Below are 27,246 nucleotides of genomic sequence, written 5' to 3'. Positions count from 1 at the left end.
TTATTAAGGGTAATGAATTCAAATTTAAAATTTACAGAAAACCTACAAATAACTGTTCCTATGTACACTATTATTCTTCACACCAAGATAGTTAAACTGTCTGTTTTCTCATCAGTGTTTTTGAGAGCTTTACGTATTTGAAGTCCAGAGTTCATAGATGAGGAAATATCAAAAATTTATGAAAAAGCTAATGATTTGAAATACCCAAGAAACGTAATTGATAAATCTTTTAAAATTGCTAAAAATACTTTTTACAATCGAAAAAGGGACAACCAGCCTTATTCAACTAAAAATATGTTGGTTCTCCCTTACCATGAAAACTTGGTTGATATGCCTTCTCTTCTTAAGACTTTTAATATCAAAGTTGTATTTTAAAAATTTTGATACAGTAAAAAAAACTTCTGATAAAGAATTCCACCCAAAATGCTGACGGATGTGTGTATAAGATTCCTTGTAAAAATTGCGATAAGGTTTATTACGGTCAAATTGGTAAAAGTCTCGAACTAAGATTAAAACATAAATATAGCAATAAACTGGACAAGATTCCAATGCTCTATTTATTCATGCGAGAGATTTTAACCATCCAGTTGATTTTCAAAAAGTTGAGGAAGTTGTATCAAGCAAGTCCATGGTCGACAGGAATATGATTGAATCTTGTTTCATAAAAAGCAGTTTTGACAATAATATGAACATTTCTTTTGGTTTATATAAATTAGATCCATTTATAATTAATAGAATTTGGGAAGAATTTAATACATTGGACAAATAATAAATTTTAAAATTCTTAATTCTTGGGCAGAATAGTTTGTGGGTTGTGTGAAGGACCTGTCTAGTTGGGCCAGCGGACCTGCTGCAGTGTTCTCTTTCTTATGAGTCGCGCATCAGGTGTTGCTTTGTTGTGGGATGTAATAGTGAGGTTTGGTCTAGACCCTTTATATGCCTTCCTTTGATGCATTACTTTTATTGTTCCTTGATCATGTGAGTAGTCACGAAAGCGCTTGGCATTTTTCTATTCTTTCACAGTGGTTGTTTTGCATATTCTAAAATCACCTGTTTACTGTGATCTTATTGCAAATATATATATATATATATATATATATATATATATATATATATATATATATATATATATATATATAGGCAATGGGGTCGAAGAGGTATGGGGTAGGTTTAAAAATGTAGTGTTAGAGTGTTCAGCAGAAGTTTGTGGTTACAGGAAAGTGGGTGCGGGAGGGAAGAGGAGCGATTGGTGGAATGATGATGTAAAGAGAGTGGTAAGGGAGAAAAAGTTAGCATATGAGAAGTTTTTACAAAGTAGAAGTGACGCAAGGAGGGAAGAGTATATGGAGAAAAAGAGAGAGGTTAAGAGAGTGGTGAAGCAATGTAAAAAGAGAGCAAATGAGAGAGTGGGTGAGATGTTATCAACAAATTTTGTTGAAAATAAGAAAAAGTTTTGGAGTGAGATTAACAAGTTAAGAAAGCCTAGAGAACAAATGGATTTGTCAGTTAAAAATAGGAGAGGAGAGTTATTAAATGGAGAGTTAGAGGTATTGGGAAGATGGAGGGAATATTTTGAGGAATTGTTAAATGTTGATGAAGATAGGGAAGCTGTGATTTCGTGTATAGGACAAGGAGGAATAACATCTTGTAGGAGTGAGGAAGAGCCAGTTGTGAGTGTGGGGGAAGTTCGTGAGGCAGTAGGTAAAATGAAAGGGGGTAAGGCAGCCGGGATTGATGGGATAAAGGTAGAAATGTTAAAAGCAGGTGGGGATATAGTTTTGGAGTGGTTGGTGCAATTATTTAATAAATGTATGGAAGAGGGTAAGGTACCTAGGGATTGGCAGAGAGCATGCATAGTTCCTTTGTATAAAGGCAAAGGGGATAAAAGAGAGTGCAAAAATTATAGGGGGATAAGTCTGCTGAGTATACCTGGTAAAGTGTATGGTAGAGTTATTATTGAAAGAATTAAGAGTAAGACGGAGAATAGGATAGCAGATGAACAAGGAGGCTTTAGGAAAGGTAGGGGGTGTGTGGACCAGGTGTTTACAGTGAAACATATAAGTGAACAGTATTTAGATAAGGCTAAAGAGGTCTTTGTGGCATTTATGGATTTGGAAAAGGCGTATGACAGGGTGGATAGGGGGGCAATGTGGCAGATGTTGCAAGTGTATGGTGTAGGAGGTAGGTTACTGAAAGCAGTGAAGAGTTTTTACGAGGATAGTGAGGCTCAAGTTAGAGTATGTAGGAAAGAGGGAAATTATTTCCCAGTAAAAGTAGGCCTTAGACAAGGATGTGTGATGTCACCATGGTTGTTTAATATATTTATAGATGGGGTTGTAAGAGAAGTAAATGCGAGGGTCTTGACAAGAGGCGTGGAGTTAAAAGATAAAGAATCACACACAAAGTGGGAGTTGTCACAGCTGCTCTTTGCTGATGACACTGTGCTCTTGGGAGATTCTGACGAGAAGTTGCAGAGATTGGTAGATGAATTTGGTAGGGTGTGCAAAAGAAGAAAATTAAAGGTGAATACAGGAAAGAGTAAGGGTATGAGGATAACAAAAAGATTAGGTGATGAAAGATTGAATATCAGATTGCAGGGAGAGTGTATGGAGGAGGTGAATGTATTCAGATATTTGGGAGTGGACGTGTCAGCGGATGGGTCTATGAAAGATGAGGTGAATCATAGAATTGATGAGGGAAAAAGAGTGAGTGGTGCACTTAGGAGTCTGTGGAGACGAAGAACTTTGTCCTTGGAGGCAAAGAGGGGAATGTATGAGAGTATAGTTTTACCAACGCTCTTATATGGGTGTGAAGCATGGGTGATGAATGTTGCAGCGAGGAGAAGGCTGGAGGCAGTGGAGATGTCATGTCTGAGGGCAATGTGTGGTGTGAATATAATGCAGAGAATTCGTAGTTTGGAAGTTAGGAGGAGGTGCGGATTACCAAAACTGTTGTCCAGAGGGCTGAGGAAGGGTTGTTGAGGTGGTTCGGACATGTAGAGAGAATGGAGCGAAACAGAATGACTTCAAGAGTGTATCAGTCTGTAGTGGAAGGAAGGCGGGGTAGGGGTCGGCCTAGGAAAGGTTGGAGAGAGGGGGTAAAGGAGGTTTTGTGTGCGAGGGGCTTGGACTTCCAGCAGGCGTGCGTGAGCGTGTTTGATAGGAGTGAATGGAGACAAATGGTTTTTAATACTTGACGTGCTGTTGGAGTGTGAGCAAAGTAACATTTATGAAGGGGTTCAGGGAAACCGGCAGGCCGGACTTGAGTCCTGGAGATGGGAAGTACAGTGCCTGCACTCTGAAGGAGGGGTGTTAATGTTGCAGTTTAAAAACTGTAGTGTAAAGCACCCTTCTGGCAAGACAGTGATGGAGTGGATGATGGTGAAAGTTTTTCTTTTTCGGGCCACCCTGCCTTGGTGGGAATCGGCCAGTGTGATAATAATAATAATAATAATATATATATATATATATATATATATATATATATATATATATATATATATATATGTATGTATATGTATATAAACAACATTTTTACCCTTGGATATTGAAGACCTAAAATTTGAAAAAAAAATATTTTTGTCACTAGTCAATCAGTTTTCCAGAAAGCGAAGTGGTCATGTCCTATTACTGTTTTCGTTTGTTTCAGGTGAGTAAGACTGACGGCGAGAAGCAGCCAGGTGAAACCTGTAGTAGTGTCGTGTTGACGTTGATGGAGGTGTGCATGTGTGAGAGGCTCATAGGTGCTAGACCACTCCCCCCGACGCCCTTACGTTAGGTAAGATTGGTCAGGAAACAGGACAACTGTTCCCTGACGCGGGTCTTAGATGGTGACCCGCCATTGCAGCTTTTGCTCGCCTGACCGAGGCCTTCCGTTGCCTTACCGGTCCAACCCTTTAAAAATAAAGCCTTCGTTGTATTGAATTGGTTGGGTTTTCGGCCTTTGTGCATAGGAGTAGGGACCTCTTTTTCTGAAAGAAGTGTCGCTATCCCCACGTTGTGCTTCTCACCAGTTACCCAGCATTTCTTTTGGCATACATGGGGATATTTATCTTTTCGTTGAAATTCGGACACATTTTTGTGACCAATGACTTGGAAAGAATTGTGGATATTGATTGCGGTATGTGAAAAATAGACTTTTAAATCATTTTACTTACTTTGCGGTTATGGTTTATGTAATGTGTGTGAATTAGTCATAATAGTAATATGTTGATAATGTTAGAAACGGAATGTCTTAAAGCGCTGAATAGCCAGACGGTTCTCGCACTTGGTAAACAAAATAAATAGAACGGTGTGGGGGCTGGACGTATTAAGTAGTCGCACCATTATGAGGACTTGTGCTTGCGTGCACCTGAGGTGGAGGACAGGTTGTGTAGATGTGCTTGTGTTGAGTAGCGTAAGAACAGTCCTGTGTATTGACGTGTTGTGCATGCATGCACAACATGTGTAGTGCCTAGACCTAAAAAAAATGGAAAACGTCCAGAGAAAATACAAAGTGGTTACCACAGCTGAAGAATGTGAATTATAATGAAAAGGTGAGAACACTGAAGATGCCTACAATGGCTGATTAGAGAAAGTGGAGACAGTTACTGAAGATATAAAAGGATGTTGAAAAATAACACGATTGCCAACAAACCATAGAACGGATGGGGCTTGAACCCATGGTAGCCCTGGGAGTTTCAGGAAGCTGTGTCTAGTAGACACGAACATTAATTGGTCAGCTTTGCTCTGATCTACTCGCTAGTGCACGAGTAGGTAGGTATTAGGTTTGTCAAGAAACAGGACAAGTGTTTCCTTACATGGGGTCTTAGTCATATTGATCCACCAGTGTGTGTTTTAGAACTGGCTTGCCATTGCTTCGAGCTCCAGTCGTTCTGTGATGAACCCATCTCTTAAGATGCTGATAAGAAAAGCTGTTTATTAAAGGTGAACATGGATAGAATGTTATTGACATGGGTGTTTGTCTCGTATAAACAAGACCAAGGTACTTGCCTGGGTGGAGCTGGTATTGCCAGCTCTGTTCTGTAAATAATTCCAGAAGATGGTGTACATTGTACCTCGAATACCTCTGTTGAATTACTGCTACTCGATAAAGTTTTCTGTAGTAATACATGTGATATGAAAGTATTACCTACAAAAACACCTTCACCTTACCTTTGACTTTTTCTACTCCTGAAATCCGGTCTTGGACAGGCCTGTCAGTTGCTTGCCTGGTCAACCAGGTTGTTGCTGCTGGTGACCCGCTGGCGGGTGTTGTTTGACATCTAGTTGTATAAATCTTCTCACTCAATTCTGCGTATGTGGGTACAAAAAAAGAATTTAATATGTTCAAGGAAAATACAGAAGTACAGTCACAGGATAATACAAGTGTACAAAAGAGCAAGTCTTTACCAGACTAATATAGCCTTGCTCCCGTGTACCTTGTTGTCGGTATTTTGTCTTCCAAGCTTTCTGATACAGCTGCTGTGGAGTTAACGACTCAACATAGGAAGGGGTTTTATATACCAGGAGAGAACAAGGGCAGGCATTATATTCACCTCACGTGTAAGTATAATAATACCAAGCCCATGTACGTTGAAAATGGTATAAAATACCGACAAGTTGATGATTAAGACATGTGCAACAGCTGGATAAGTTTGTTGCTGAAACGTTTCACCCAAACCGTAGGCTTCTTCAGTCAAATACAGCAGGTATATTAGTGAAATGAAGATGTAATCAGTCCATCAACCTTGGAGATATGAGGTGATCAGTCCCTTAGCTGAGGGATTGACCACCTCATATCTCCAAGGTTGATGGACTGATTACATCATCATTTCACTACTTAACATACTGTATTTGACTAAAGAAGCCTACTGTGTAGGCGAAACGTTTCAAGAATAAAGATAGTCAGCTGTTGCACATGTCTTAATAATCACCAAACCCAGGTATTTTAGGAGCTAGTATAAATTCGAGGAAAGACCTGGACGATGTACTTGTAAATGGTTTTAATTCTCACAATAAAATAAATGTAGATACGTCTAAGTATAATTAGTTATAAACTACTGGATTCCGCCGCCACTGAAATAGAAATGCCTTTCTAAATTTACAGAGGAAAGGCCCTGCCATGGCTGTATTTAGAGAAGATGCAAACGAGACATTCATTACTTCGTACACCTGTTCCATACACTCGGGCCGCACACCTGCGCCTCGTGATCAACCTCATGACGAGCCCCATGACCTAATTTAAATTCTTGGGTGGCTTTGGGAAAAGGTTCGACCAGTGGTGGAGAACCTGCTGTCTTCTAGGGCATTAAGTGCTGCCTTCTGAACCACTTTGTTTTTTAAATTATATAATTATTTTTTTACGAAATAACCGACGTTTTGCAGTATAACCAAATTTCTTGAATGCGGTCTTCCAGTGTAAAAAGGTTTGCCACCCCTGGGTTAGACAACTAAGAGGGTGGAGATGGTTGCTTTTGAGAAGGACCTGCCTTGTATGAGCTAGCAAACTTGCTGCAGTGTTCCTCTATTATGTTATTGAGAGAATTGTCAAGAACACTTAATTGTCTTCCATTCCTGCTTATCTTATCAGGAGAGAAAATTTCAAACGGCGTTTCGGTCCGTCTGATAATGGTCCAGTAAGGACAGATACATCATATGTTTCTCTCCAAAATATGGATTAGTTAATGAAGGATTATTGCACCGTCTTAGATTTTATAATAGTAAATAAGAATAATTATCTCTGATGAAATATCATACCAAATAACACTGAATTATCTAAAAAAAAGGTATTAAACGAGACTTGCTTCATTATCTTAGGATTCTTCGTATCAAATACGCTGTAATGGAATACAATACGTCTCCTGTCTTGCATAATCGTAGCATTCAATTACCCGCACTGGCCACTAACAAGGTAGTGGGCCCCGTGTCAGGTGAGAGCACTGGTGGGTTTTGTTACTTTATTCAACTTCTTGGTTATTTGAGCTTATTTTACTCTTTTCTGAGGAAGACGCTGCGTTTTTATGTATTAAATTGACTTAAATAATGATGGATAGAAGCTGAGAAAAAATGGGAAGATTGTTAAAGATTTGAACTATTTTGGGAGCCCTAGTTCCTAGGCTTTTTTGTGTATCCATGTGCTCCTGCGCTACCCTCCACAGGGTTGATTGAGAAACTTGTGCGACATTTGGAAGTCTTTTATTTAAGAAACGTTTCGCCACACAGTAGTTTCGTGAGTCCAGTACAAAGAACGTTGGAAAGAGGAGTAATCAGTCCCTCAGCCTGGAATCACTGTGTTCAGTCCACCGTTTTTCTTTGTATTGGACTGATGAAGGCATTGTGTGGCGGAAAATTTCCTAAATAATGATTCCCCATTGTCTCGTTCTTCATCTTGTCGGTTTTCTAAACCATTTATCAATAAACTAGCTGCTTCGGCGGCAAAATTTGAACCTAAAGTATTTACTTAAGACGTTTCGGTCCTGGGGCCTTGATCTGTTTGGAGGGTAGAGGGAGAAGTTGGAGGGTAGGGGGAGAAGTTGGAGGGTAGGGGGAGAAGTTGGAGGGTAGGGGGAGAAGTTGGAGGGTAGGGGGAGAAGTTGGAGGGTAGGGGGAGAAGTCTTATAATCATTCAGTCATGAGTCAGATTTTGAGTGGTTGTCTCTGGTCCGTTGTGTAAATATTATGATAGAAATTTACGTAAGTACTTGACAGCACTAGTCATGGAGGATCAGACCGAGCTTGTAATGTGGAACTCGGAAGATCTCAGTGTTAGCCTGAAGAAGGAATGTGTAGGCCAACTGGATACGCACCTCTTCTGGCTTATGTATGTGTACGTCAGTTTGTGTGCACGGCTGCCCATATGTGCGTATGTGCACGGCTGTCCATTTTGTGCATGTGCGCGCATCCTTCCGTATGTGCTCCTTTCAGTCCAGTAGCTCATGCGAGTCCCTCTCTCCGTGTGTGCTTCTGTCGGTGTGTTTACTTGTGTCACAGGGAGGGAGGGTTGACCTTTGCAACCCTGCCTTTCCACCTCCTACCGTGCTCGCAAATAAACCACAGATATAACAAACAAAGTTACTTGTTAAGGTGACACTCTGTTAGAGATAAGTGTAATATATACGCGGTCTGTTTTCCCCTTGCTTTGTCTGTGAAGTTTTATAAATTAGACCTGATAGTACGCACTAACATTTAAGAATTATTTCGTACACCAATATTGTTTTTCAATTAAGTTACTGCAGGAACTTATGATTATAGATCCAGTAATAACAGAATTATAATCGAATATGGTAATACAAAAGTAGAGTATACTATATAAAATAAAGTGCCATAAAATACATGATACTCGCATGAAAATTATTATCCAGGAGGATTTGAAACATCGTCTAAACTTTTCTCTCTCAGTTTGGGTTATTTATAAATTGTTCCAGCTATGGTATTGTGACTTCTGTTAGGTAAAAGGACATAGGTGCAACTGGGTGGCGAAACGTTTCCAGAATAAAGATTCCCAAATATTGTACAAGTATTCTCATTTATCCTCTTACCTACTTGTCTGTAGGGGTCGATTTATAGCTCCTGGCTCGTCTCTTAACAATCACATATACTATTCTATAGAAACTGTATTTAGTGCTTGCCTACGTTCCCACTTGAAGACAGTTAAGGGGCAAGAGCTGACAAATTTTTTAGGACTTTCCACTTATTGTGTCGTCTACATGTGTGCTCGTGCGCCCTTACGCACCTTATACTTAGCCTCTTGCTTTCATAGGGAGTATTTTTAGTGTGCAGATTTGGAAGAAGTCTCTTCAGTATTTTCTAGATATAAATTACAAAGCCTATTTCTTTCCTGCTTTCTAAGGAATCTTGCAGACTGTAGGTATTCCCAATAATTAAGTGCGAATTAATAAAGGCGGTGAAAGTTCTCTGGAAAGTTGAAGTGCTTATTTGTTTTTGTAATCTAGTTTTACTTGACTGTCACAGGCTGCTGTATCTTAAAATTCACGAATAGGTTTTCAGAAGTAGAATGGTTCTTGTCAGTAAATCACCCCCCCCCCGCCCCCCACCAAAAAAAATAATAAGCATTATAACTTTGAGGCTAAGTACATTAAATGTTTGCTGTATATACAAGCTTCCAGGTGAACGTGTTTCTTATGTGTGAGGGAGCAGGAAGAACGTTGCGAGGAATGCAGTCTTCGCGGGAAAATGTCACCTAGTGATAGTTATCAATAAACTAGCACGCAGCGCACTCGTTGCAGTCTGTGTTGCGCTTCTTTCTGTGAATCCTCTTATATTTCTGGCTGCCTGAGTGTTGTCGTAAACCCTCCTCACACAGTACGCAATGAACGTGGTCTTTTTAATGATCTAAATATATGAACTTTAAAAGTGTCATCCAGCCTACACACACACACCTTCCGCATACATCTGTATGTGTGTATGTACTCTAACATACACACGTCTTAGAATATATGCATTGCAACATTGTCTCAGAATACATGCACTGTAACATAGGCAAGTCCCAATATATGCACTGTAACATAGGCACGTCTCAGAATATATGCACTGTAAACTGTGTAGGACTTAAACTGTCCACCGCCCTGTATTTAATTATAACTTCACCTAACTTCTTGGATTCTATTTTCATCGTAGAAGCAAGTATCTCGCTCCAGTCCTGCACACCTTAAAACAATTACTGTAATAATGAGGGAAAAAATATGGTCAGGTTTTATCCGAGGGATGGGAAGATTGTTCCACTTCCTTTCATCGAGAGCTTTTTCACTGGCAGGAGCTTAATCAAGAGTTGTTAGTACATAGGAAAGACAGGTCACAGAAGACTTGCATTGCATAGCTTACAGCGATTATTATTATTATTATTATTATTATTGTTATTATTCACGGAGAAGCGCTTAAGTTTTATGTAGTACCTGGGATCGAGGTATAATTGTTTGATCCAAGGAAGGGAGGGTAGCTTCAATTCCTTGACTTAAAAGCTCTTCACCTTCACTCCATTCGAAGCGACGGTATAAATTAGGGAGGAAAGTTAGTATATACAAAGCAACGGATATCAAGTAGGCGTCGACAGATATAATAGTTCGTTGTATTTTTATGTATGCCGTTAATATGACAATAGTTTGGCTTGACTATTGATGAGTCTTCTTGAGTGTAAGACATAGTGTGTAGCGAGTGTTGGATGGCCTACTCTTGTTCATCTCATAGCAACTTAACTTTCTGAAACATTATATTACATCTGGAAGTTCACCTCATTACTTGAGGTAACTCGACTTTACACTGGCCTTTAACTATTATGTAGGAGTCATAATGTGAGGGGTAGCAGCTCTCTGAGGGCTGAGCATCTACCGTTAGTTGGTATTACATGTTCTGTGAATAAAACACCATCTTCAAATCTCCGAGTAAACACTGGGTTTATTCCACACTAGAGTAAATTATAGCAGTGTGCAGATTAAGGACCAATCCCTCATGTACCTCCCATTTATTTTTCCAGTTACCACCTCCTCCTCCTCCGTTCCAGAGAGAACACTGCAAGTGCTCTGAGGCGTTGAGATGTTTCATAGACTCTTATGCTGGCAGTATATATACGACTTATGTACGTTTTCCAGCCTTGCTCTCTCCTGCCTTTAAAGGCAGTGTAAGCATAAGATAATATTTCAGTCGTTAGAGCATAATTGATTTGAAAAGAACCATCAGATCAACCAGGCTGTGATGGATATATGGGGCAGCGGGTCTCCAGCAACAACAGCCTGATTGACCTGGCAGGCACCAGATGAGCCTGGCTTATGGCCGAGCTCCGAGAGTAGTGAAACTCTGGAAACTCTTCAAAGGTATATTCTCTCTTATTTTGAAAGATTGCATAATCCACCAATAATTTTGTAGCTCCATTGTCTTGTTTTCCAGCTGACAGATTCCTTAACATAATTCTTCCCAAGTATTTTATATATTCTTTGTTGTGTTATGTTGTTTACCCGCGTTCTGTGTACTGGGATAGTTTACAGCACTTCATTACTCTCTTACTTAAACACTTTAAAGTTTGTAATCTTTGAACATTATGTTTTCACTTTGCCTTTTGAAAATATAAATGTAGTTTTTGTCTTTTATTGTGGTAATTTTATCTGTGGTTAGTGTTGTTATCAGTGTCTGTTATGAGAATGAGAAAGCTTGTTGATCATTCGTAAGAACCTCGGAAAAAAGTAATTACCATCTTGTTTGTGTGTAAAATAAAAGATTTAATGTCTTGTTGAAGGTAAATCATAGTCTGGTGAGGTGGACCTGAAGAATTTTCTGCTACAAACAGTTGCTCAACAGGCGGGAATTATTGCCAAGTTCAAGGCGATATTTTAGTGCCAACTTTAATACAGGTTACAGGGTAATCCTTGTTAATTAAAACCATGTACTCACTGGGGTATGAAACTTTACATATTTGACCTCTGTACTTCTTTCCGCATACCCTCAGAGCATGTCTGAATGTATAGTATTAATTTTAATTTTGATTGAAGGTAAATACTATGCTCAAAAAAAGGCATGGAAATGGGAAATCTGCTTAGTCCATTACTCAGCAACTTTCGTATGGAATTCTATGAGATTAAAATCCCTAAAGATATCTTTCCTAGTAAAACCAGGTGGTTCATATACGATGATGGATTTATTTGTATCATTAACTGGGAGGTGTAACTTGTGACTCGCGAAATCGTAATAACACGATTGCAAACAAACTACGGCACGGGTGGGGATCGAACTCACAACTGGCTTAAGCACTGGCCTGGAGTTTTAGGACTCACTTGCCGTGAGTTTGAGCCCTACCAGTACCATGGTTTGTGGGTATTAGTTGTACTACGAGTTTTTAGCGAGTAGAATTTTTTTTTACATGAAGGGGGGGGGGGACTGTTGAGCCATTAGAGGGTACGAGTCAAATAACAGAAAGCGACCTACACACAGCTTAGAAATTTAGGAGAAATTCTTCCATTTCTCCCGACAGTCAAAAGTACCTCCACCCCAATGTGCATTATATAAGATTAGTCTAATGAACTCTCCTTCGTCTCAGGTACTCACAGTACTAAGCAAGGATGGCAAATGCGGAACTAGTAATCACTTGAAGAGGGGCTGCGCATATGGTAATTACAAGCACGAGAGTTAAACTGTGTGTGTGGGGGGGGGTATCGCAGCCTCCGTCACATTAAATGATTGAAAGAGATTAAGCTTGCGCAGGTGTTTAATGAAGTAACTTATTTTTTACTCTCAAATATGCGTGTGTGTGTGTGTGTATATATATATACACAAGAGAGAGAGAGAGAGAGAGAAAGAAAGAGAGAAAGCATTCACAAAAATACAATAGAAAGTAAAACAACCTAGATAACAACTCAGAGCTACATCTCAAATACGGTGGGCCGCCTGCCCAGAATGCTGCAGGCATTTCCTCTCTGGATCGCGATACTGAGTTTCTGAAAGAGGAAGCGGGTCGCCCTGTGGTCCTTGGTTTATATGATGAGCTTTTCACCCAGCTCTTTGAGGAACTTTAGAGCACACTTGCCCCATGCTCCAAGGGTCTCGTGTGTGTGTGTGTGTGTAATTTCATTGTTTATTATTAAATTATTGTAAACTTATCTAAAATATATTTAGTTGGATTAGGTTAAATTAAATTGCGCTTGTTATAATAAGGTTAGGTAAGTTTTCCAAAGTTCTTTTGGTACAAAATTATTAATTTTTACATTAACATAAATGAAAAAATATATCTAAACGTATAAGAGAAAATTTTAGAAAGGACTTAATTTTAAATGATTTCTTGCTTTTTACCTATTAGACCATAGTTTATACGGGTTTTATACAGATACACGGGTATGTATATAGGGAAACACAGGTGTGTGTGTATATAAAACATTGCCCACCTGAGGTGACTATTATTGTGGCTGACTGTGCAATGAGGAAAAAGGTCACCTTGTTCACCTTGATGGATGACAGGATTGAGCTCTGAGCATCGTAAAAGATGTCCTCATGAAGAGTTCATTAAATTTATCAGCACTCAAATTCATAATGAATAAGCGGGTAATGTGACCAGGGAAGATTGATGCAGGTATAAGATGCTGAAGAACATTTATCTGTTGTAAGTTATGACAGTCTTCAGATATAAGATGCAGCGTTCTATGAATCTTGCAAGGTTACCTCCTAAATTGGTTATGATATGACTTATAATGTATTACAACACATATCTTTTGTGTGGGTTATGACAGTGTTCTGGTGTGGGATGTATTACAACACTCACCTTTTGTGTAGGTTATGACAATGTTCAGGCATCTGATTTCGTTTTTTATGTTCTAAACCCGTGTGGGTCTTTAATCACAAAGAGTGGTGGAAGCTTAATCCTCCGTCAGCTAATAGATAACACCGGCTGTAAATGCATTCTAGTGTCTGCATCTCCCTTAACCTTCCTAAACACACACAGTCGGGTGTACAAGCTAATTCACAACCATAATTCTCAACCATAATTCTCACTATATACCTTATGAAACCAGGTTCCTTGTATTAAAGCATACCGGTATTTTCAGCCTCCTATTTTTCACGTTACTGTAAGGATGAAAACAGCGAGAAAGCAAAGGGTAGCAACATGTTAGGCAGGGATAGGTTTTTACGATATCGGTGTTTACATGGCCACTAAAACAGGAAGTGATGAGTCAGCATATCCATTATGGCCACCGAACTGAATATCAGCGCCTTCGTGATAACCTTTTAGACCAGTTTGCATATTGAAATATATGTAGGCAAGGTTGTAAGTATGACTCCCTTAAAAGTGTGTGTATGTGTGTGTGATTTATTTTTTAATACACACAACCAGGTGTGCAGGAATACAATAAGAGGTATACTCTGCAAGAGGCTCACGGAATTTAATCAAACGGCAGTGGAGGACACTTTCATTGTTAAACCATACCCCCGACCGGGATTGAACCCGCGGTCATAGTCTCAAAACTCCAGCCCGTCGCGCTAACCACTAGACCAGCTAGCCACAATAAGATTCATCCAACTAGGTATATTTCTACACCATAGGAAGGTTAGCACAGGCACCTCTGTGACCACAAATGCAAGTTTTTACAGACGAATCTCCAGCTAGCTGGAGATTCGTCTGTAAAAACTTGCATTTGTGGTCACAGAGGTGCCTGTGCTAACCTTCCTATGGTGTAGAAATATACCTAGTTGGATGAATCTTATTGTGGCTAGCTGGTCTAGTGGTTAGCGCGACGGGCTGGAGTTTTGAGACTCTATGACCGCGGGTTCAATCCCGGCCGGGGGTATGGTTTATTTGCAATCGTGTCATTACGATTTCTTAAGTCACTTTCATTGTTGTCAGTTCGAAAGGTTTTAATATGCTAAAACACCACGAAGAGATGGAATATTTAGAAACATTTTATCTCGTAGCCAGCAAATGGAGTTGGAACCTCTACGTTAATATCAAGGGCAGGAATAAATTAGTTTTAATTAGATTGTGATTATATCTGTAATGACCGTAAATTAGTCCCTGTAGCAGCAAATTGGTATTGATAGTAGCTAATTAAGATAACTAAAAATTGTTAATGATATAGGTAAATTATTTATGATACGCAACTTTTTATTTTAAAAGCATAGAATAGCCCAACGGTTTTCGTACTTCGTATATCATATAGCTCGACTATAAAAATACAAATACACGAGAATTCAAACTATTTTGCCTTGTTTTTTTCCTCGCATAGTTTTCATTTATTCTTTGATCAGTGTTCAGTCCAATTTACTGCACCACAAAGCAAGCATGTGTTCAGTTGTGCAGAATAATGTCTGTAGGCTGACAAATGTGGAAGAATCACACACACACACACAGCAAAGAAACTTTATCAACTTATCAAATACAAGAAACTCAAAATCAACTACTTGTGCAGCATAGAGGATTAGGTGATGCCAATCAAAGGTCAGTCGATCAAGCAGAACTTGCTGAGATCTGATTCTGAGGGTCAGGTATTTTGGGTTTTCTGTGTTGATTAAACATGTGCAATTGGTTTTGGAAAAAGTGTGGTCTGGGAAATTTTACTGTTATCAGACCAAAATACAGGATTCTAGTGGCAGCCTCGAGATTTCTTCGCTTGAAATTATCACTTTCTTGGTATGTAAAACGTGCCACATCCTAGTTCACGATGTGGAAGGGTGTGCTGCAGTTGATCAGCCATGCTTGCATACTTGTGCTTCTTTAGTCTTCAAATCCCTGGCTATCTTACCTCCATGGGGTACTGTAGACTCCAGCTATGCTTGTTTCACAAGGGATGCTGGAGACTCCAGCTGTGCTATGTTTCACAAGGGATACTGGGGACTCCAACTGTGCTTGTTCCACATGGGATGCTGTAGACTCAGCTGTGCTTGTGTCCCACATGGAATGCTGTAGACTCAGCTGTGCTTGTCCCACATGGGATGCTGTAGACTCAGCTGTGCTTGTTCCACATGGGATGCTGTAGACTCAGCTGTGCTTGTCCCACATGGGATGCTGTAGACTCAGCTGTGCTTGTCCCACATGGGATGCTGTAGACTCAGCTGTGCTTGTCCCACATGGGATGCTGTAGACTCAGCTGTGCTTGTCCCACATGGGATGCTGTAGACTCGGCTGTGCTTGTCCCACATGGGATGCTGTAGACTCAGCTGTGCTTGTCCCACATGGGATGCTGTAGACTCAGCTGTGCTTGTCCCACATGGGATGCTGTAGACTCAGCTGTGCTTGTCCCACATGGGATGCTGTAGACTCAGTTGTGCTTGTTCCACATGGGATGCTGTAGACTCAGCTGTGCTTGTCCCACATGGGATGCTGTAGACTCGGCTGTGCTTGTCCCACATGGGATGCTGTGGACTCGGCTGTGCTTGTCCCACATGGGATGCTGTAGACTCGGCTGTGCTTGTCCCACATGGGATGCTGTAGACTCGGCTGTGCTTGTCCCACATGGGGTGATGTAGACCCCAAATTTGTATCTGTTAACGTGAGACTTTGTGTATGAATTCTTTAGTAGTTGTGGTAGAGAATACAGCAATACTCTGTTGACTTTCTGGAGAAGAGGGGTGTGTCTCCAGAGAATAAAGCAATTTTCTGCAAGTGTAGTGTACATAGTTTAAAAAAATTTAACTTCTGCTTGGGGTGGTGAAAATAAAACGGTGGAACAAGCTTCTTCAGTCAGTGAAGGATTGCAGAAGCCTGTTCACGGGCGAAACATCTCGGTAACTTACTCCCCAAGTGTGTCTTTCACCACTTGTTAGCACTGCATTTTGTCGCTAGCCAAACATATTCTTAATTACATCGTATTGAGATATTGGAAGATTTACATTGAAAGAGGAATCACGATTCTAATTCTGCATTTTTTTTTTAATAAAAGAGTGAGTTATTAAATTTAGGTATTAAACTTTTATTAAATTAGAGCTTACGTTTAGTGGTTGAGGACTGGCGTTTGTGATGGTCATGCTGGAAGACATTACCTTGTTTCTGTACTAAAGTTTTCGAAATCTTTGGTAGGTAACGTTGCCACATTAACCTCGCAGGTGCCTTCAAACCGGGGAGTGACTCATGATCAAAGGAGTTGAATCTATCCTCCCTTGGATCAAACCTAATTGTTTCTCATTACCCCAGGCTTAGTTTGATAATAATTGGTTTAGCGCTATCCTGTGAAAATACTACTACTAATAATAATAATAATTAAAAGTTCATTTGATGACCCTTATTTGTTTAGCACTCCTCTGTGAACATAATATTATTATTATTATTATTATTATTATTATTATTAAAGGCTCATTTGAGGTAAATCGTGTTATTTAATTTTAATAAGTGCATATGCAATGCATCCTCTAACTTAAAACAACAAGCGTGTGGTTTCCAATTACTTAAGCTACGACCATGTCCTTTCCCCTCTCTTCCAATCTCCCTCTTCCCCTTCCCCTCCCCCTCCTCCCTCTTCCCTCTTCCCCTTCCCCTCCTCCCTCTTCCCCTTCCCCTCCTCCCTCATCCCCCTTACCCAGGCTGCCAGACATAAGCCGTCCGGCTGTGTATGAAGGAGACACTTATGCAACGTGAGGTAACTTCAGCGTTCCACCCTCAAGGGGCTTTATCAGTCGTAATAACAAAGGCCATGGTGGGTAAAGGAAACCTTTATAAAGTTACCTTACGCTGCATAAGTGTCTTTTACACATTGGTCGGTATTAGATATTTTTTGTAACAGTTTCAGTAACTTTGCAAGTTGTAATTGTACGCACATGACAGTCTGCCTGTAGCATCTTGCTACAAGCAGACTGTAACCACTATTAAGAGTGGAGAATCCTCCTGGAGCATATATACAAGACCTGCTTATAACGTGTAATTGCTATACCATATTGCTACAAGCAGGCTATAACAACTATAAGGGTGGAGAATCCTCCACGAGTAAATATATGAAAGATCTGCTTATAATATTTAGTAATGTTCCACAAGCAGGTTGAATATAATCTCTGCATGAGAGGGAAAGCCTTCAAGAACATAAACACAGGATATCAGCAGCCGTACAACTCGGATAATTAGATAGAATTTTTTATTCGACTTCGGAACAGTAGCACACTAAGGGTAATACTGTCTGTGGTAGACTGCTGTGTGGGTCACTCCTTGAATCACTACCTGTTCCAGTGCCCTTATACTACTACCTGTTCCAGTGCCCTCATACTACTACCTGTTCCAGTGCCCTCATACTACTACCTGTTCCAGTGCCCTCATACTACTACCTGTTCCAGTGCCCTCATACTACTACCTGTTCCAGTGCCCTCATACTACTACCTGTTCCAGTGCCCTCATACTACTACCTGTTCCAGTGCCCTCATAATACCTGTTCCAGTGCCCTCATAATACCTGTTCCGGTGCCCTCATAATACCTGTTCCAGTGCCCTCATACCTGTTCGAGTGCTTTCATACTACTGGCTGTTCCAGTGCCCTCGTACTACTGCCTGTTCAGTGCCCTCATACTACTGCCTGTTCAGTGCCCTCATACTACTGCCTGTTCCAGTGCCCTCATACTACTGCCTGTCCCAGTGCCCTCATACTACTGCCTGTCCCAGTGCTCTCATACTGCTGCCTGTCCCAGTGTCCTCATACTACTGCCTGTTCCAGTGCTTTCATACTGCCTGTTCCAGTGCTTTCATACTGCCTGTTCCAGTGCTTTCATACTGCCTGTTCCAGTGCCCTCATACTACTGCCTGTTCCAGTGCCTTCATACTACTGCCTGTTCCAGTGCCCTCATACTGTGCAAGAATGGTATATAATACCGACAAGATGAAATTAAGACACATGTGCAACATCTGGGTATCTTTATTCTAGACGTTTCGCCATCCAGTGGCTTTATCAATACAAATTCTAGGACATAGCTTGAAGACAGTAGGACTATATACAGAAGATGAGGTAATCAGTCCCTCAACCTAGGAGTAGGTGCGAAGAGCACCATAGTCGTGGAGATTCTGAAGCAGAAGCAAGGAGCCTGGCGCTTATATAGTAACGTCAGGTGTAGCGGACGAGGGCATAGTCACTGGTAGGCGGGATTCCCCAGTGGAAGTAGGTCCTTCCCAAAGAGATGGGTTAGTTGTAGTAGTAGTTGTCGTAGTCGTGAAGGTTATGTACATGTCCTCAGAATCAAGATGCCATGATGTTGTCCTAGAATTTGTATTGATAAAGCCACTGGATGGTCAAACGTCTACAATAAAGATACCCAGATGTTGCACATGTGTCTTAATTTCATCTTGTCGGTATTATATACCATTCTTGCACAACTTGTCAGACACTGCAACATCATGGAATCTTGATTCTGAGGACATGTACATAACCTTCACGACTACGACAACTACTACTACAACTAACCCATCTCTTTGGGAAGGACCTACTTCCACTGGGGAATCCCGCATACCAGTGACTATGCCCTCGTCCGCTACACCTGACGTTACTATATAAGCGCCAGGCTCCTTGCTTCTGCTTCAGAATCTCCACGACTATGGTGCTCTTCGCACCTACTCCTAGGTTGAGGGACTGATTACCTCATCTTCTGTATATAGTCCTACTGTCTTCAAGCTATGTCCTAGAATTTGTATTGATAAATCCACTGGATGGCGAAACGTCTACAATAAAGATACCCAGATGTTGCACATGTGTCTTAATTTGCCTTCATACTACTGCCTGTTCCATTGCTTTCATACTAGTGCCTGTTCCAGTGCCCTCATATTACTGCCTGTTCCAGTGCCCACATATTACTGCCTGTTCCAGTACCCTCATACTACTGCCTGTTCCAGTACCCTCATACTACTGCCTGTTCCGGTGCCCTCATACTACTGCCTGTTCGTGCCCTCATACTGCCTGTTCCAGTGGCCTCATACTACTGCCTGTTCCAGTGCCCTCATACTACTGCCTGTTCGTGCCCTCATACTACTGCCTGTTCCAGTGCCCTCATACTACTGCCTGTTCCGGTGCCCTCATACTACTGCCTGTTCGTGCCCTCATACTGCCTGTTCCAGTGGCATCGTACTACTATCTGTTCCAGTGCCCTCATACTACTATCTGTTCCAGTGCCCTCATACTACTATCTGTTCCAGTGCCCTCATACTACTGCCTGTTCCAGTGGCCTCATACTATTATCTGTCCCAGTGTCTACTACTACTACTACTACTACTACTACTACTGTTTGTCCCAGTGTCTCAGCCCCTACATCACTGTGTGCGCCAATGCCTACACCACTGCGCCACTATCAGTACCACTCCCTGCACCAATGCGCAACTACCAGCACCACTCCCTGCACCACTGCGCAACTACCCGCACCATTCCTTGCACCACTGCGCAACTACCAGCACCACTCCCTGCACCACTGCGCAACTACCAGCACCACTCCCTGCACCACTGCACAACTACCACCACCACTCCCTGCACCACTGCGCAACTGCCAGCACCACTCCCTGCACCACTGCGCAACTGCCAGCACCACTACCTACACCACTGCACAACTACCAGCACCTCTGCCCAGCTACCACCACCACCCCAGTACATTTTCCAGTAGCGTACCCATGCGGTCACGCACTGGTGATCCTGTCACTCCTGTCCGTGTTCCATCTACAACTTCAGGCTTGCAAGATAGTGCACAGTTGCCTCACGTGTCCGAGGACGCTCTGACTCTCTTGAGTGCTGAGCCTCTACCTGCAGTGTCTGCTAGTTCAAGTAGTAGTTTCTCCACAGGAAACGCCTTGTCGGAAAACGATTACTTGCAACTAGTAATGCCATCTCTTGTTGTCACATGCCGTCTGCAGAAAGGCGTTTCTCTCGCAGCTAGTGCCCTCACTCGAGTGTCTGTTGTTCCTATTGTTCCAGATGGTGATAACGTCCTAGTTGACAGTGATTCCTGGAAAATAAAGGGCTTATTTGTTGTGCCATCCTTACATGTTGTAAGAGATAGTAAGATCCGTTTCTTCCTTGCAAACACTTGTGGTCACAGTGTTTGTCTCAGAGCAAATAGTAATCTTGTGGACCTTGTTCCCTATCCTTACCCTGTTCAGGTAGAGGATGAGTTGTCACCTGACCAGTGGGTCGGTGCTATTTCTACCGGGGAGAACTCGTCCACTTCATTGGGTCAGTCCGTTCCACCAGTAGAGGAGAAAGACTTAGCTCCCACTGACTTCCCAGACGAGGTCAAGCGTTTGTTGACTGTTGAACAAACGTTGTAAAGCCACTGCCTTACCAGGTGAGAAAATGGGTATAACGAACTTATTATCCCATCGTATCCCACTTGAACCTGGTACTAGACCTATCTATATACCTGCGTACAGAATGCCTCATTCACAAGTTGCTGTTGCAGAAGAATTAATCAATCAAATGCTTGATGATGGAGTTACTGCACCTAGCAGTTCACCCTGGAATGCATCCTTGATCCTAGTACCTAAGAAGGATGGTACTTGGCGCCCAGTGATTGACTTTAGGAAGTTACATGCGAAAACCATTCTAGATCGCTTCCCACTTCCTGTACTTGGTGATCTTTTACGTAACATCGGAGATAACAAAGTCTTTCGACCCTGGACTTGTTACAAGGGTTTTGGCAAGCCCCTCTTCACGAGGACAGCCAAGAGCTAACTGCATTCTCTACTCCTACAGGTCATTATCACTTCCTCCGTATGGCCTTTGGGTTACGACCTTCCCCTATCACGTTCTCAAGGCTCATAACTAATATCTTTAGAGGTCTCATAGGTAATGCACTTATGGTGTACTTAGATGATGTAATTGTCATTTCTGAAGATGTGGATACACACTTGAAAAGACTTGATGTAGTACTTGGTAAGCTTGAAGAAGCCAATTTAAAGATCACTACTGACACTGGTAACTGGTTACTGGTATGGTACTGCTGAGACCACCACCACTGCGCAACTACCAGCACCACTCCCTGCACCACTGTGCAACTACCAGCACCACTCCCTGCACCACTGTGCAACTACCAGCACCACTGTGCAACTACCAGCACCACTGCGCAACTACCAGCACCACTCCCTGCACCACTGTGCAACTACCAGCATCACTCCCTGAACCACTCCACAACTACCAGCACCACTCCCTGCACCACTGCACAACTACCAGCACCACTCCCTGCACCACTGCGCAACTACCAGCACCACTCTCTGCACCACTGCACAACTACCACCACCACCACTCCCTGCACAACTGCACAACTACCAGCACCACTCCCTGCACCACTGTGCAACTACCAGCACCACTCCCTTCACCACTGCACAACTACCACCACCACTCCCTGCACAACTACCACCACCACTCCCTGCACAACTACCACCACCACTCCCTGCACAACTACCACCACCACTCCCTGCACAACTACCACCACCACTCCCTGCACAACTACCACCACCACTCCCTGCACAACTACCACCACCACTCCCTGCACAACTACCACCACCACTCCCTGCACAACTACCACCACCACTCCCTGCACAACTACCACCACCACTCTCTGCACAACTACCACCACCACTCCCTGCACCACTGCACAACTACCACCACCACAGCTATCTCCTTGCGCACTAGTGTTTACAATTGGGCGGGCAGCTGCCGTTGGTTTGTGCCGTCTGCTGGCGTGACTCATACAGGTAACCCGTCTGGAGCCCATTATTCTCACCTGATAAATTGGCATGTGTTCCCTTTCCTTCTACCCCTATCCCCTCTCCCTAGTAGTGTGCCCTTCTTGGTTTGCCTCCTTCAGTAGCCTTTGGGTTGTGTCGTGGAGGAGAGCACAGAGTTTCAGGAGTAGGTATGATGGGGTTTTAGAGGTCAGAAGCCAGTAATGCCTGTCGATGATGCTTATGAGATGGGGCCAGGAGCCAAGACTCAACCCTCGCAAACACAGATGGACGAATGTGCGGGACAGAACCGAGAGGCTTCCATGTTCGCTAGCGCCAGGTCTAACAGGGAAAGTACTTACACTTTAAGTAAAAAATAAGGGAATCGTAGTAAATACCATGTGGGGGAAATAAAGAAGCAAGTATGTTAAGGTGGTATTGCTGGTATGCACAGAAGAGCAGTGACGATAAATTCAAAACCGTGAAATCAATACAAAGTAGCAAGAGGCAAGGAAAGTCGAAAGTTGTATATTAGTCATTGTAAGACGAGAGAAATTAGTGTGAGTCAGGAAATCGCTATAACACGATTGCAAATAAATCACAGAACAGGTGGGGATCCAACCCATGGCAAGTGAGTTCCATCCGTTGTGTGATTTTAGGCGATTGTGGATCTATCAGGTTAATACAATGTGTAAACTTAGTCCGCTATTATTACTTTGAGAAGTTCGAAAGCTGTAAGGGATGGGGAATGAGTGGGAGTGAAGGTAACTATGTTTAATCAAGGAAGGGAAGGGCAACTCGCCTTTCTTGGTTTAAGCGCTCTTTACCAGCATCAGTTGGTCAGGGTCAGGAGAGGAAGGGGAAACCTCAGCTGTGTCAGCAAAGAAGGGTGTGTGAAGGGCAAACGTTATTTCTAGAGTTGTGGAAGGTAAGGGTTGGAAGAGAGCCAGTAACCCCACTAGTGCCTAGCCAGCATATTCCGGATAAGATAGTGCAGGAAGGAGGATATAAGGTAGTAGGAGAGTGGGCAGAGAGGCAATGGCAACTGGAAGTCGGATGCATAAATTTAAAAGACGTTGGAGGTACAGGAGTATCATAGAACAACGTTGGAAAGTTGGGTAACGATGATTCAGCAACTTTATTAGAGAGCTGATACATTACTTAGTGATAAATGAGGTGAAGAGAGGGACAAAAAAGACAAAAATAAAGGAGTTGAGACCTACAAGGATTAGAAAGGAGAAATTGAGAGCTGGATCAGAGAAAGTAGAGACGAATGGGTAATAGCTGGAAAGCTTGAGGAGGAAGGCAAAAAGTTCCAGAATATAGGTGAGCTGGGAGGAGTTTGAAGAACCAGGATGAAGAGAGACTCAGGGATTGGATCATCATTATTGTCAAGCCACGAGAGGAATGTTACCAGTTAGGAAGAAAGGGGAAAGGTGGTAAGAGAGTGCAGATGTGGGCACTAGGTGCAAGGCAGGTTATTCATTACTTTTAAAGAACGGGAGCCTACAGAGAGTGCAGAATGCTGCTTTGTATCCATCGTTCAACAAAATAGAAAGATTCTGCAGGTATAGCAGTGTGTGGTAAACTACATTTACGTTCACAGAAAGTGATGAGACAATCTCCGAGGAAAACTATTCCCATGGAAGAACAACCAGCACCAACAATATGTATACTCTCCCAGACTCCTCTCCTCTTCATTATCCTTATTACCCATTTTTCATCTTCATTATTCTCATTGCTCATTCCTCACCATCATCCTCATTACCCACATTTCATCATTATCCTTGTTTCCCAGTGCTTACCCCATTCCCCTACTTTCCTAACTAAGGAATTCAAATCCTATAATCTCTTCTCCCAATAATCCCGACCCCACGTTATCAGAGCTGTACAAATCTTCCTTCTTACCAGTACCCTTGGCAGTAGATTTACTCCCTGTGATCGCATTTGCTTGGACCACCACCAGTTTTCTTGATGTGTTGATTTCAACACGAAAGGCCTAGAGCTAATATTCAATTTACCCTATATATATATATATATATATATATATATATGTGTATATATATATATATATGTTTTTTTTTTTTTTTATTATCACACCGGCCGATTCCCACCAAGGCAGGGTGGCCCGAAAAAGAAAAACTTTCACCATCATTCACTCCATCACTGTCTTGCCAGAAGTGTGCTTTACACTACAGTTTTTAAACTGCAACATTAACACCCCTCCTTCAGAGTGCAGGCACTGTACTTCCCATCTCCAGGACTCAAGTCTGGCCTGCCGGTTTCCCTGAATCCCTTCATAAATGTTACTTTGCTCACACTCCAACAGCACGTCAAGTATTAAAAACCATTTGTCTCCATTCACTCCTATCAAACACGCTCACGCATGCCTGCTGGAAGTCCAAGCCCCTCGCACACAAAACCTCCTTTACCCCCTCCCTCCAACCCTTCCTAGGCCGACCCCTACCCCGCCTTCCTTCCACTACAGACTGATACACTCTTGAAGTCATTCTGTTTCGCTCCATTCTCTCTACATGTCCGAACCACCTCAACAACCCTTCCTCAGCCCTCTGGACAACAGTTTTGGTAATCCCGCACCTCCTCCTAACTTCCAAACTACGAATTCTCTGCATTATATTCACACCACACATTGCCCTTAGACATGACATCTCCACTGCCTCCAGCCTTCTCCTCGCTGCAACATTCATCACCCACGCTTCACACCCATATAAGAGCGTTGGTAAAACTATACTCTCATACATTCCCCTCTTTGCCTCCAAGGACAAAGTTCTTTGTCTCCACAGACTCCTAAGTGCACCACTCACTCTTTTTCCCTCATCAATTCTATGATTCACCTCATCTTTCATAGACCCATCCGCTGACACGTCCACTCCCAAATATCTGAATACGTTCACCTCCTCCATACTCTCTCCCTCCAATCTGATATTCAATCTTTCATCACCTAATCTTTTTGTTATCCTCATAACCTTACTCTTTCCTGTATTCACCTTTAATTTTCTTCTTTTGCACACCCTACCAAATTCATCCACCAATCTCTGCAACTTCTCTTCAGAATCTCCCAAGAGCACAGTGTCATCAGCAAAGAGCAGCTGTGACAACTCCCACTTTGTGTGTGATTCTTTATCTTTTAACTCCACGCCTCTTGCCAAGACCCTCGCATTTACTTCTCTTACAACCCCATCTATAAATATATTAAACAACCACGGTGACATCACACATCCTTGTCTAAGGCCTACTTTTACTGGGAAATAATTTCCCTCTTTCCTACATACTCTAACTTGAGCCTCACTATCCTCGTAAAAACTCTTCACTGCTTTCAGTAACCTACCTCCTACACCATACACTTGCAACATCTGCCACATTGCCCCCCTATCCACCCTGTCATACGCCTTTTCCAAATCCATAAATGCCACAAAGACCTCTTTAGCCTTATCTAAATACTGTTCACTTATATGTTTCACTGTAAACACCTGGTCCACACACCCCCTACCTTTCCTAAAGCCTCCTTGTTCATCTGCTATCCTATTCTCCGTCTTACTCTTAATTCTTTCAATTATAACTCTACCATACACTTTACCAGGTACACTCAACAGACTTATCCCCCTATAATTTTTGCACTCTCTTTTGTCCCCTTTGCCTTTATACAAAGGAACTATGCATGCTCTCTGCCAATCCCTAGGTACCTTACCCTCTTCCATACATTTATTAAATAATTGCACCAACCACTCCAAAACTATATCCCCACCTGCTTTTAACATTTCTATCTTTATCCCATCAATCCCGGCTGCCTTACCCCCTTTCATTTTACCTACTGCCTCACGAACTTCCCCCACACTCACAACTGGCTCTTCCTCACTCCTACAAGATGTTATTCCTCCTTGCCCTATACACGAAATCACAGCTTCCCTATCTTCATCAACATTTAACAATTCCTCAAAATATTCCCTCCATCTTCCCAATACCTCTAACTCTCCATTTAATAACTCTCCTCTCCTATTTTTAACTGACAAATCCATTTGTTCTCTAGGCTTTCTTAACTTGTTAATCTCACTCCAAAACTTTTTCTTATTTTCAACAAAATTTGTTGATAACATCTCACCCACTCTCTCATTTGCTCTCTTTTTACATTGCTTCACCACTCTCTTAACTTCTCTCTTTTTCTCCATATACTCTTCCCTCCTTGCATCACTTCTACTTTGTAAAAACTTCTCATATGCTAACTTTTTCTCCCTTACTACTCTCTTTACATCATCATTCCACCAATCGCTCCTCTTCCCTCCCGCACCCACTTTCCTGTAACCACAAACTTCTGCTGAACACTCTAACACTACATTTTTAAACCTACCCCATACCTCTTCGACCCCATTGCCTATGCTCTCATTAGCCCATCTATCCTCCAATAGCTGTTTATATCTTACCCTAACTGCCTCCTCTTTTAGTTTATAAACCTTCACCTCTCTCTTCCCTGATGCTTCTATTCTCCTTGTATCCCATCTACCTTTTACTCTCAGTGTAACTACAACTAGAAAGTGATCTGATATATCTGTGGCCCCTCTATAAACATGTACATCCTGAAGTCTACTCAACAGTCTTTTATCTACCAATACATAATCCAACAAACTACTGTCATTTCGCCCTACATCATATCGTGTATACTTATTTATCCTTTTTTTCTTAAAATATGTATTACCTATAACTAAACCCCTTTCTATACAAAGTTCAATCAAAGGGCTCCCATTATCATTTACACCTGGCACCCCAAACTTACCTACCACACCCTCTCTAAAAGTTTCTCCTACTTTAGCATTCAAGTCCCCTACCACAATTACTCTCTCACTTGGTTCAAAGGCTCCTATACATTCACTTAACATCTCCCAAAATCTCTCTCTCTCCTCTGCATTCCTCTCTTCTCCAGGTGCATACACGCTTATTATGACCCACTTCTCGCATCCAACCTTTACTTTAATCCACATAATTCTTGAATTTACACATTCATATTCTCTTTTCTCCTTCCATAACTGATCATTTAACATTACTGCTACCCCTTCCTTTGCTCTAACTCTCTCAGATACTCCAGATTTAATCCCATTTATTTCCCCCCACTGAAACTCTCCTACCCCCTTCAGCTTTGTTTCGCTTAGGG

The sequence above is a fragment of the Cherax quadricarinatus genome, chromosome 84 (genome assembly GCF_038502225.1).
Source record: "Cherax quadricarinatus isolate ZL_2023a chromosome 84, ASM3850222v1, whole genome shotgun sequence".
Taxonomy (NCBI): Eukaryota; Metazoa; Arthropoda; class Malacostraca; order Decapoda; family Parastacidae; genus Cherax; species Cherax quadricarinatus.
This window is presented reverse-complemented; position numbering follows the sequence as displayed.